This window comes from Adiantum capillus-veneris, chromosome 23 (assembly GCF_014529385.1).
Source record: "Adiantum capillus-veneris isolate H3 chromosome 23, ASM1452938v2, whole genome shotgun sequence".
Lineage (NCBI taxonomy): Eukaryota > Viridiplantae > Streptophyta > Polypodiopsida > Polypodiales > Pteridaceae > Adiantum > Adiantum capillus-veneris.
Window position 1 is genome coordinate 27,600,128 of NC_140953.1, and position 13,495 is coordinate 27,613,622.

Here is a 13,495-nt window from a genome sequence, read left to right on the forward strand (position 1 = left end):
GATCCTTGACAAAGTTTTGTAATCATGCTGGCAATAATGCATTAAAATAGGTGTATCTTTGAAATCATGCCACCTAGTGTCCCACTAGGATTTGATTCCCTCCTAGTAGCTATTTAAAAAGAAATATAAGAAAAGTATAAAAAATACATAGAATATATATATATTGGAGTTTACCCTAGATATAGGATCTAGCTAGGGTTTGAGATGATAATGAGATAGTAGAAATAAAGAATCAATGCTTTTTGCCCAAGTTAAAGAGGCGGAGCTATTGACGCTTTTTCCATAGTATTTTCTGAAAGTAAGAATATGTTACCCTTGAGATAAATAATAGGATGAGATAGAAAGCTTATTATTATACTTAAATATGCATATGTACATTATAGGAAAGATAATTATGTATTTAAAAAATTACGAGATAACTCTTGTGGGATGCGTTCCCACTATGTACGTGTCACAACACGACACCGCTGATTCAAAGGCTTGGAGGGACATTGAAGATACCTGGACACATTTTAAGAGTGAACCACGTAATTTGCATTTGGGCATGGCAATGGATGGAGTCAATCCATTTGGCTTGAGAAGCTTGTCATGGAGCACTTGGCCTGTGTGCCTTATCAATTACAACCTCCCACCGTGGCTTGCTATCAAGAAGGGCCATTTGATATTAGGCTTGATTGTACGTGGTAAGTTCAAGGCAAAAAACATGGATGTTTATCTAGCTCCACTAGTTGACGAGATCCAGGAGTTATGGCATGGGATCGACATAGCAGATGCGGTTGAACCAGTAGGATAACAGCTTGCAAGGATCCATGGACTTCTTATGTGGACTATGCATAATTGGCTAGGATACGGTGAAGCTTCTGGTAATGGTTCTTGATTTACAAAATTCTCGCTATTCGCAAGCACTTTGCCTTGGCCTGAATCATGATTTAAGTTATGCAGGGCTTACAACTTCGGGATACAATGAATGTCCAATTTGCGGGCCATCTTTGGATGTGCTCTATTCTGCCTCTCTTTGAAAGACAATTTATCAAGGCCAGCTTGGTCGTGTCGAATGTCGTCCTATGCATGTACTTGCGCGAAGGTCAGCTTGGTCGTGTCGAATGTCGTCCTATGCATGTACAAGAGTGGCATCGCCGATGGGAGCAACATGAGGGGCAACTTGTTCCAGGAATGAAACGCTTGTCCATTCTCCATACGTTGCCGTACTGGGGTGATCTACTAATTAACCATTTGCTAGATCCAATGCATATATTCAAGAATGTGGGAGAGCTCCTCTGGAGGACAATCGTGGGAATGAAAGACAATCGAGCTTCACGAGATGATTTGCAGTCAGTTGGAAAGATACTAGAGTTGTGGCCTTTCACCAATGCAGCTGGCCAAACAAAGCTTCCAAGAGCGCCATGGGTATTGCTAAAAAACGAGGAGCAACAAGTCAAAAGGGTGATTTCAGAGTTGAGGATGCCAACAGGATAAATGCGATGTCTTAAGAAAGCATTCACCCGTGACGATCAACTGTCAGGACTGAAATCGCAGACTGGCATAAGTTCTTGCAATTCATTCTTCAATTGCAATCAAGGGGTGTTTAACGGAGGAAGTGCGGTCCTGCATATACAAGATTTCAGAGCTAGTGCAGTGGATCTCTTCCAAAGGAGATACGAGAGGAATCTATTGCAGTCACAAGGGCTAACTCCATTGAGGCAGTTTGCATGATTGAGAAGTATCTACCCACGAGATGCCTAACTATCCAAATGCACTTGGTCGTCCACATAGTAGATGAGGTTGCAGTGGCAGGTACAGTCCACAGCCGTTGGATGTTCTTTCTAGAGCGGTTCATGAAAACACTTAAGAGTTTTGTTCACCAAAAAGCGTGTCCAAAGGGGAGCATGTCAGAAGGATGGCTGGTGCAAGAGTCTCTTGTCTTGACGAGCGAATTTATATCCGTTTCGATGCAAGATTGGTGGGAGAGGAGCCGCAGGGGCAAGGGGTGCGGAAGAAAATGAATGATGCCATGCGAGAAAAGATCATGAAGTTCTACATACTAAATTTAGAGCCGATGCAAAAATGGCTTGAAAGGTACAAAGAAGAAAAAGAGAGACGCAATAGGGAGCGACACGATTTCAGGCGAAGCCGAATGACTAGAGGCTTACACTTGCCAGACTATCTCGCTCCTGTACCTGAATTCCCTACAATGGCATGGTTGGACAAGACAATGAGAGCAGCTCGACAGATCGGAGAACCCATATCTCTAGAAGAGGAAGAGGTTGGGTATTGCATGTGACTGGAGGTATCATACATACATGGCACTGTGGTCGCATGGAAAGCATTTCAGAACACAAAAAATTGACAACAGAAGAAACACGTTTGACAGTGGAGTAATGGTTAGTTTCATGCAAAAGAGCAGGGCCAGTGCCAGAGACACGAATAAGAGCACTAGCAACCTGGATTACTGTGGTCTGGTGTCAGATATCCTGAAAATCAGCTTCAAGCGGTTTGAGATTTTTTTGCTGGATGTGAAGTGGTTCAAGGTGATTACTTCTGGTCGCAATGCAACGGTACGAAGAGATGGAAACAAGCTTGTGCAAATAGATTCTACAAAGGTTTTGACAGATGCGAGTGACACATTTGCTCTCCCCGACCATTGCGAGCAAGTGGTCTTTGTACCGCACCCTCAAGAGCGACAATGGTGCTTTGTGGTTTAGGTTGCTCAAAGAAATAAACAAGTATTTGAAGGGCAAGAGCTCCTGGAGGAAATTCGGTCAGACGACGCAGATACTATTGTGACATTAGATGATATGGACGAAGGTATGGCAGAGGAAGCTGACAGATATACGAGGCATGACGCAGATGAGGCAGATATGACACTCGTAGATGAAGATGCAATGGATGAAGAAAATATGCGAGAATGAGTTGGGGCAGAGTTATGTCTGCAATTAGAGATAGACGATGATACGGTGCAAGATCTTATCGATGATGCCTCACTCGTCGAGGCCTAGGCCTGTAAGTGTTTGTGTGAAGACGTTGATTTAAAATTAAGCTTAAAGTTAATTTAAACAAAGGTGTTCTGACGCATTATTTTACTTTCTTTGTGCAAGACTTGAGTATGGCAGACCAGTTTCTAGATCCTGCTTCTACGAATGAAGATGCATTTATGGGCTTCGTCACACGGATGACTCCCAATCAGATGGCAGAGGCGTCTCAGTACTAGGTCGCCAGAGGCACGGGTACTACACCTCCGGGCTTCACACTCGAGGGTCCGAAGCCTATGGGGGGAAACCTATGGGGGGGACGCCTACGGGTACAACGCCTGCGAGGTCTCCCATCACTGTCGCTTCGACACCTAGGGGTACGGAAGAGGCGGGTACGTCCTCATCTCCGCAGCACAGGCACACTCGCCGATCTCGACGATCGTTAGGTGGAGGTGGTGTTGCTGTGGAGGAGGGTCCATAGATGCTTCGACCCCTCCTTGCTCATGACCCCCTTCCTACCCAGGCACACCTCTCGACACACCTCTTAGCACACCTCGAACACCTTGGGGGGCACACGATCCTAGTGCCTCCAAGCTCTATACTGTACGGGAAGATGGTTCTATTGACATGGATAGAGTCGGGACTGAGATGAGACAACGGATTTGCTAGCTCGTGGACTTGCAGTTTTCAACCAACATTCTGATTCCTTGGCATGAGAAATCACGACAAAATCAATTATATAGTGGAGACCATCATGAGAGAGTATCAGCCTGCTCCGGGTTCACAGGATCTTCCGAGGAGGTGGATCAAGGGTGTTGCATGGGACACCGTGAAACATCGTCGAGATACAGCTCGTAAGGCTTTCAGGACCGGCTTGTCGAGGCCTTCGGGCATCCCATACAAGACGTGGCAACAGATCACGGAGGATGAGCGGACAACGGACATGCAGTTCAGACAGCAGGGTCAGGCCGCGGAAGTACGACAAATGACCAGAGGGACATCTCATCTTGGTAGCGGAGGCTTCGACACCTTTCGCTATGATTTTGTGAGTTTCCAATCCAATCTTAGCTATGGCGTTTTTTTAAAACGCGAAGAATCATGTATTCTTAATTACTTTGATTTTTGTATATACGTAGAATCTTGGAATGCATCGAGTCCCCACATGCCAGGAGGAGACAGATGGATATCGCAGAGGTATTTAGGGTTTAGGGCATGATCTTGTTGCCTCAAGAGAGCCTGTAGACTGGGAGGCCTTAGAGTCTCCTTGATCGATTGAGGTGAGACGTTAATATGTGTGATTTGATTTAGTTAAATAAGTATATGTGAAGTAATATCAATACTAATTTTGTGACTTGTCCTATGTACAGGTTGTGACGCGTAGTCATCAGTGGATTTCATATATATTTTTTGTGAGACACAGACACGCTTTTGTGTCTCTTTTTTGTATAGACATAGTTATGGTTATTGTTCAGACATGGCTATGGTTATTTTTTTCTTTATGGTTATGGTTATTGTTCTTGTATAGACATGCTTATGGTTATTGTTTTGTTTATGGTTATGTTTAACTTTATGGTTATGGTTATGGTTATGGTTATTGTTTTGTTTATGGTTATGGTTATCATTATGGTTTTGATCAATATGGTTATGGCCGGTTATGGTTTTGCACAAAGTTTGTTATGGTTATGGTTATTGTTTTGTTTATGGTTACGGTTATCATTATGGTTTTGATCAATATGGTTATGGCCGGTTATGGTTTTGCACAAAGTTCATTTCATTTCTTTCATTTGCCTTAAATCTCATGTGAGATCTTACATGGATAGCATGTAGAAGGTGTATACATATGGTTTTTTTTTAAAAGTTTATGTTAAAAGGAAGGGAACTCTGCCGAAATTTCTGCGGGAGCACGGTTGATTTTGGTGCTGCTCCCTTTCTTGGGCAAAGGACAGGCAGTCTGCTGGCTGTGTCCATCTTTTCACTGGGCACAGGCCAGGCTGCCTGTCCTCTGCCCAAGAATTTTTTTCTGTTATGGTCATCACAATATGCGTGGATAGACATGTCAAAATAGGCGTCGATAACAGTGCCTTTCGACACATATATCGACGCAGATTGCGACGTTTTTGTAGGGACGGATATTTCGACGGGTTTTTCAACGGAGGGCGTCGAAACCTGCATCGAATGCCCCTTTTTTTTGTTGTAGTGGACAACCTCATGCAGGTAATTCAGGAGGACATTCTTCAAGAGATATTACTACAAGGAAAATATTTCAAGCAGGACTCTGATAGGCAATTGCTATAAAGGATGCTCAGTAATTCACTAAGAATTGTTTGTTACGTCAAAGAGAGGGCATGCCACTGAATGTAGACAGGATCCCCTTGAAACCTATATTACCTTTGGAACCATTTTAAAAGTGGGGATTAGATTTTGTTGGTCCCATCAAGCCACCTACAAGGTTTGCACATAACATTTTCATCTTGGTTGCAACTGATTATTGCACAAAATGGGTAGAAGCTGTGGCTTTGAGAGATAACACAGCAAGGAGTGTGGAAATTTTTTGTATAAAAATATTATGACCACGTTTGGATATCCTATTGAGTTGGTTTCTGATCAGGAGGACATTTCATTAACAAAGTGATCAGGAAACTGACTGATGAATTGCATATGATCCCGCATAAGAAATCAATTGTGTACTATCCTCAAGAAAATGGACAAGCAGAAAGTACTAATAAGATTTTGGCCACGATAATAAGAAAGTTGATCAATTAGAACAAGACAGATTGGGATGAGAAGTTGGATTCAACACTTTGGGCTTTTAGAAGTGCATTTCAAGTGACAACAACATGCATGGCACCATTCAAGCTGGTGTATGGATTGGAAGCAGTAGTTCCTATGGAATTTTAGTACCGAGTTTAAGGGTTATAGTTCAATAGAAACTGTATTCTAAAGAGTCAATAAACTACAGAAAGGAGGCATTACTAAAACTGGAGGAAGATAGAATTCAAAGCATGTATACTGTAGAGGTTATTTAGCAAAGAAGTCAAGCTTGGATCAATAGGAACGTAAAGTTCAGAGATTTTTGGGTGATGGTTTACAACAGCAAGCTGGGACATAGACCTAGCAAATTGAAACTGAGGTATGAAGGACCGTTTCAGATAGCTAAAATTGTGGGGCCTAATACTTTTGTTTTGGATGATGAATCAAGGCAGGTAATTGCCAAACCAATCAATGGTTTCCGACTCAAGCCATTCTTTGAATAAATAATCGAGGCTTGACTGGAGCATAAGTTTAATGATGATCCTGTGATAGTGACAGCTTATTCATGTGACATGGTTGAGGAAGTGACTATTAGCAAGTGCACTACAAATTTCCCTCCTCTTTGTTTTTCTGCTACGCTGGGTCTCCACCTTGCTACAACATGTCGAGCCTTCGCAATATTTATGTGGGAGCAGGGTCCAACTCACGCTTGGAGGATAAACAACCCTTTGTCATGTTAAGGCCTCTGTGTAAAGCCAGGTACCAACAGGCCATCATCCCTGACTAAAGTTCTAAAGACGAACCCGAGATGCTGACACCTCTCAAAGCTAATGCCAATTGCAAAGGAGGAAGCAAGTACACAGGAGTATACTTTTTTGGATTTCAAATATGATTTGGAAGCTAATGATGATAATGTGCCATGGTTGAGGAGCATAGGGCTATTGGATTTTCCAAGATTACCATGGGTGAGTTGGAGGCAGAATCAGATGCCCATGGTTTACTTGAAATATTTGTAGGCAAACGATGGTCATATTTTTGCTTGGGATTACCTGACCGAAACACTGATTGACCAAGTGTTTGATGTGCCTATTGCTGAAGATAATGAAGTTAGTAAAGCCACAGAGAAGGATATGACAAAAGCCTTTAGGCCATCGCAAGGTGACATGTACTACTACCAGCTGTCTGACATGAAAAATCAGGTCAGGAAATACCAGATGAGATGGCTTATTGAAAGGGTGTTTTTGTTGGTCAAATCAGAATATGTAAGTGGGGAAAACTATGGAATACTGCTGGCAGCAGAAGGAGGTAGAAAAACTGGATGGGCCAATCCTCTTTGACAGAATCAAATTTGAGATTTATACCAAGCAAAGAAGAAAAGACAAAAAAATCAAAGTGGGTCCATATTTGGCATCAGTTTTTTTGTATGTGAATAACAAAAGTATCTTGGAGGGGAAGAGTTTTCTAGCACCAGGACAAATGATTGAAGACTCAGGGTCTGCACAAAGAAAGGAGAAAATAAAAAAACTACAACATGACAAGAAGCCCTTGCAGATGACAAAGGATGTGGACACACTGATGGATGCAAGTTATTCAAAGAAAGAATCTTTAGATGCAATAAAAGTAAAGTTAGATCAAGAATTTGGGGATTTGTTTCGCGAGTCTACAATAGAGCCCTGGAGACATACTTGCAGCCCCTGTGTGAGTGAAAATAGGTATCAAACTCAAAAAATTGAAAGGGAAACTTACAAGGGAAGTGTCCGTACTTGCAGTTGGGGAATCTACAGTTCAAAAGATTAACAAGTCTAAAGCAAGTTTTCCAAATGTATCTTTAAATGAGGTGCACATTGCATTGGGTGTAGTAAAGGAGTATGTTGAACAACAAACATGGATCTTACCTTGTTGAGCAGGGAGAATGAGGGATTGCACAATGAGTTGAAGAAGATAAAAGAGGGTGCACTAAAGGAAAAGAAGACTTAATCTGAAGTGGAAATTTTACAGAAGCAGGTCAAGGAGTTGACTGATAGACAAGAGCTCATGAAACAAGAGTTAGCCTCTTATAAGCAGTTAGCAATGTACAAAGAAAAGAGTTCAGAAAGAATTTCTCAGTGGAAAGATGAGTGGCTAGGTGTGTTGCAGGGGTAGTTTACTGAAATGACAACTTTGAATGCTACACTTGAACGTAGTAACATGGTTTTATTAAACAGAGTTAAAACATGTAAAAGAGTGGAAGAAAAGATCAAGCAAATGGAAGAAGAAGACCTAGATGTAGAGGGATGGTATTTGGCTCCAGTTGATGTGGATAAAATGAAGACTGCGGTGATGGAGTACATGAAAGGAGTGTGGGAGCAGATTGAACTCAAAATGTATGATGTGGTTAGTAAACCATATCAGATTTTTGAAGAAGAAGAAGAAGCCAAAGAGGAGAATTTGTTTGTGCAGAGGTAGTTTGATGAACTAAAGAAGAAGTATGAGGAATTGCAGAAGCAGTTGGAGCAACAGAAAAATCATTAACCTAAAACACATGCATACTCAGAGTGATATTGTAATGCTAGAGCAAACTGAAATTAAAGTTCAGGAGAACAGTTAACTGAAGGAGCAGTCACAATTCCAATTGTAGTTGCAAATGAAGAAGCAAGTGTTACAGATGGACAACAAAAGTGTAAAGATCCAGTATTGTCTATTGTGGATGAGATACTAAGTAGAGAAGATGCTGAGGTGCCAATGAAAGCACCTGAAGATGAGCTGGATGCAGGAAATACTAGAGAGGACAACAAAACTACTCACCAGCATGAAGATGTAAAGGAGAAACACGATGAGCTTGAAGATCAGGTTGATTTTAATCAATGAATTGTGGGTCCTCACAATGTTTGAGAAACATTGCCCACTAGGATTGCCGGGTGTTAATGCATGATGTATCAAGGTACTTACTTTTTTATTGTAGCTAAGATCTTAGCTTTAAGCCTTAGGGGTTTGTTTACACAAGGACTCTATGCGCAGGTAGTTTTAAAATATTCGAATGGTCATATGGTGTAACGTAGTTTTTTGATGTAACTAACATGCAGTTTCCCTGTAGTCGTACTACTGTTTTTCTCTATAATTCGATGTTGATGATGAATATACAGTGAACGCAATACTTTATTATTTTAATTATGGTGTTTCTTATTCATCTACGGACTCTACAATTTTGTGAGTAAATGTGCAATCTCCTTTCTCGTTTACCCTTATACCACATGTTTCTTGTATTGATTACTTGCTAGGGCTATGGGCTCCTAACAACCATGGCTGCCATTGGTTTGCTACTAGCATGATAGGGATATCCTTCCTACTCATGTGCTGGTCGCAACAAATAATAATATAAAATTAGTTTATTTTAATAATCTCTTGTATTAGTGCTGGTTCTCACCACAACCGACAGCGGATGTCGGCAGCTCCTTTAGGAAGAGATCATGAGTGGATTGCATACAAATAGCTCTGCGTAGCCTTCTCGGGTCATACATCTTCAAAGCTTAAGGATCAATTGATCTTAATTAAGGTAATTGCAGAAGGTGCTTTTTCCTCGTTTTTTTAAAATATTAAATTTACAGCTTCTATAATGCAATAGGCAAGTATGGTCTCTCTGGGGAGTTCACATTCATCTGCCACTTCTTGATGTTTTCTTCCCCTTCCTACTGGTGACAGAGAGAAACTTTAGTGGGACACCTCTATAGCTAGATTCTCTTGTAGTGTACAGCCAAACGACATTGAAGAAATCTGTAGTAGTATCAACTCAAACACTTGGCCATGAGGGAATTACAGCAAACGCCAACCTCAAGCTCAACAAAGGTGAGAAGATAAACGCAGGGTGCAGGTATTACAGCACACGCCCACCACTCTTGGCTAGTAAAACCTTCTCAATAGAAAGTCACAAAAAAGTCGAATAAATATCAAGAAAACATTTGACTGCATCTTATTTTCAAGATAGAGAGGAGCATCATGCTTCCTCTCTCCGACATACAGAGAATCATTCCTTCCATCGGAACCCCCCTTTTCTCCCGTCAACCCCCTCTAGTTGGCTCCGCAAGCGGCCTTCACTGGAATTGGCAGTGCGTAGGCTTGAACTTGAGCCTTCTGCTGCAGCTAGTAGCCTCCCCTTTCCTGTCCACTTCTTGACCACAACCCTCAGATATAAGTGTTGCTCTCTCTTTGCTTCTTTGAGTTTCCGCACCCTTCTAACTCCCTTTGAGTGGTGCAGCGAGGTTGCTCCCCCTTGTTTGTTAGACGACTTCTCGAGCTATGCTCCCCATGGTCTCTTCCTCTAAACTGATTGTCCCTCCCTTGCAATTGGCAGCCCCTACTCACTCTGTGAAGCTCGTCTCACTCTCTCTCACAGCATGACAGCCTTTGAATTCTTTTTTCTGAATTGACACCTCCTCTCACCCTCTTGATTGCTTCTTGCATGCCCCTCAACTCCAGCACCATCTGCGTGCTCTCAAACCTCTCCTCGCTGAAGCTTTCTCCATCCACTTTCCCAAGATCATATCACCTGTCTTCATTGATCCCTTAGAGCCCCCTTGGCTCTCCAACTCGGCTTCACAACCCGCACTCCTTCTCTAATTGGCTTCTGTCAAAGAGCTCTGATAATAGCCCCTTTGAAGCTCGTCCGCCCTCTATCTTTGGGTGATGACGAGTTCCCCCAGCTCTCCTGCAGCTCTCAGCACGAGCGGGCTGTTTTACTTCTTGTCTGAGCAATGGTCCCCCAGCTTGGCCACCTGTGCTGCACCAGTTCGTCCGTCCATTTTTGAGAGCTCCCCCCTTTGAATGGCATGCCCCTCTTCACCTGCGTGTACTGGCGCCTTCCAGAGCCTTCTCTTGGCCCCTCTCTAAGCGGCTCCCTCCGCTGCAGCTGGTCGTGCTGCTCTTCTCTCTCGATACTAGCCTTTTTTGCACCTTCTAGAGATGCTGGTTTTTCAAAAGCGAAACTTCCTTCGCTGCCAACACCACCATTTTTTCCTCGAGTGGCCACCATTCGTCCCTCTTGCGACAGGTCGAAGCATGAGCCTTCCTTTCCAGAATTGGTATCGTCAACAGCCCAAAATTCAGTTGGAAAATTTAATCCCCTTAAACTTAAGAACAAGTCCTGCTCATCCACAACATCCCCCATGGCATCTATCATTTGCAAGACATTTGAAGCTAAGCGAATACGTAGCTAACTAGCAAACTCTAATAACATAGCAGGTGAGGACTCTCATAATAAGGAGATCAACACTCGACCTGTGCAAAACTCATGGAATATCCTTCAACCTCAAGAGAGGCAAACAGATCACGATGCAAAGTAATGTGCTTTGCAACACCACTATCAAAGTACCAAACATGTGATTCTGCACTAATTGACATACATGTATCATGGACACAATGATCATATGTACACTGTCTATAAATTCCCACTCTTCATATACATCAACATCATAATCTCCATTTAAAAACAATTCTACAGTGGTTGCACTCAGTGGGTCTACTCTCTTTCTACTTGGCTTCTTTTGCCTTCAACTTATGACATTGCTTTATCAAGTGATCATTAGCCCTGCGATAATGGAACTGCATCTTCTTTTTGCCTTTTTTACCTAAATTTTTCCATGAGTTTCTGCCAATAGAGGCACTAGACACATGTAATCTGCTACTCATTGAAAAACTATAAGAAGTGCTTGCATTGAAATTACCACCTTCTCTTTAAGTAGCAACCAGAGCCTATTCACCTACACGTTGTTTAATCTTGTTCTTTCTTGAAAATTAGTCTTGTAATAGCAATGTGCATAATGTATCAAACTTGATAGGTTGAGGGTTTCCTTGGGTAATAAGTCTCCAAGTACTAGAAAGATTCTAGTAAGAGTCTACCAACACATTGAGAATAGTTTGAACAAGTGAGCTATTATAATTAATTTGACATCAAAAGCCCATCATTACCTGACAACTTTGACAATCAGATATACTAAAAACCATTTTCTCATAGGAAATTACTCCAAACTAAACGGAGCAGCAATCGAGGAGTGATACAAACAATTGCCGATTTCTAATCATGCAAGGAAAGCACGGAAAAACTTCCCAAAAAACGCCTAACATAGCTTGCCAACCCCCCTAGCCTGCTACAGCATTCATGCCCTCAGCCGTAGCAAATGACTCGACTCTTGGACTAAAACCAGATAGTACTCGTATTTTTGTACATTATGTACATCACATATCGACAAGCTAGAGACTACTTCGTGCATTTGTCACACAAGCTGCCAGAACACTCTGATTCAACAGCCATTTTTCTTTGGCATAGGCATCTACCCCTCTTGCCTCCGTCTGTACGCCTTTTGTGGATGAATACTAGGTGAAACAATTGCATGACATACTGTGTAGCCACTACCAAAATCGGTTGCTCAAGATATTCATCTCTCTATAAACCACAATAGAACAACCGCTTCATGTCAAGCTCCCAGAATTTGTAGCTAACGGCTTCTGCATGAAATGTTCCCATGCATTCATACTACCCATTTTGTGCACTTGATGCGCATTTTACTCCTTGTAACTTGCAAAAACATTCATTCCTAATCGTCAACCATGCACACATGACTAGGACTAAGCTGAGAATGTAAGAAAACTTCAAGAAGGCACATGTTTGCAAAGTTTCATACAATTCGTTATTATATCGTTGCTGAAGCTTCAATAACTCTTTCCTTGCTTCGGCCCTTTGAGCTATGAGGGTCATACATGCATCCATTTTGATTGTGGGCTCATCAAAACCCCATTCGGTATCAAAGCTAGAGTCACCATTATCAATATCAAAACAAAACTGCTTGCATGCATCGGAGTTGGCCACTTTGGCTCAGTATAAACCGAAACAATGCTTGCATTGGGCAGCTGTAAAGCCTCACCTTGGACGCATGCACTTTCTAACCCATCATCCTGATCTTCCAAAGCAGCCAAAAACTCTCCTATTGTCGTCTCCTCATCAACAAAATCAGTAGGAGGTGCAAAACTGTCAGCCTTAGTGCGCATTTCAGAATCCAGATGCATCATAGCTTCATCGACACAGACATGTATACCGTTACCCACGTCTGCGTCAACACCCAGAAAACCCCATTCAGGATTTTCATCCTCATCAGCATATCCTTCATTTTGCATTAGGTTTTTAGATAATTTCTCGATAGAAAACGTTGTGTAACATTCAATTTCACAACCCACAACAAGAGCATTTTCTTCTAACTATATATCCTCGTTAAAAACATTGTACATGGACTCATTATTATCAACTTCATCATTTGGAATTGGACCAGCATCCCTGTTCAAGGAAGACGATACCTCATCATCCATACAGCAACCCAACTCTCCCATAGTAAATCTATCATGCGCATCTCTCACATGTACATTTGATTGCCTTGCATCACTCATCTTTCTCTCCTGCTTGAGAAAATTTATTGAGTAGTGTCATAGACTTGGAGATGGGTAATGCCTCTAGTCTACTGAAAGGTGTTATAAACTTGGAGATGGGCATGCAATGTGCACATTAGTCCCTCGAACAAGTAGCTTCTGTGAAGAGATGTTGTGCAAGAAACACAATAAAGAAGATTTTTTTCAAAGCACTCTACAGAAGCGAGAGCACTCTCGCATTGTGCACAACACAAAACCATGTATATACTTAATTGTATATACTTCAAATTATAGGGGGGATGTACATATATATTTGTTTATGCATGTATGTAGGTACAAAGTATGTAACCATAGCACCCAAAGATTAAACACTTCCTCTTGGGTAT

At 41.9% G+C, this 13,495-nt stretch overlaps 1 pseudogene; it reads right to left on the bottom strand.

Moving 5' to 3' along the window:
• Positions 1–12,225: 12,225 nt before the first annotated feature.
• Positions 12,226–13,130, bottom strand: LOC147427553 (uncharacterized; annotated as a pseudogene).
• Between the last annotated feature and the right edge of the window lie 365 nt (positions 13,131–13,495).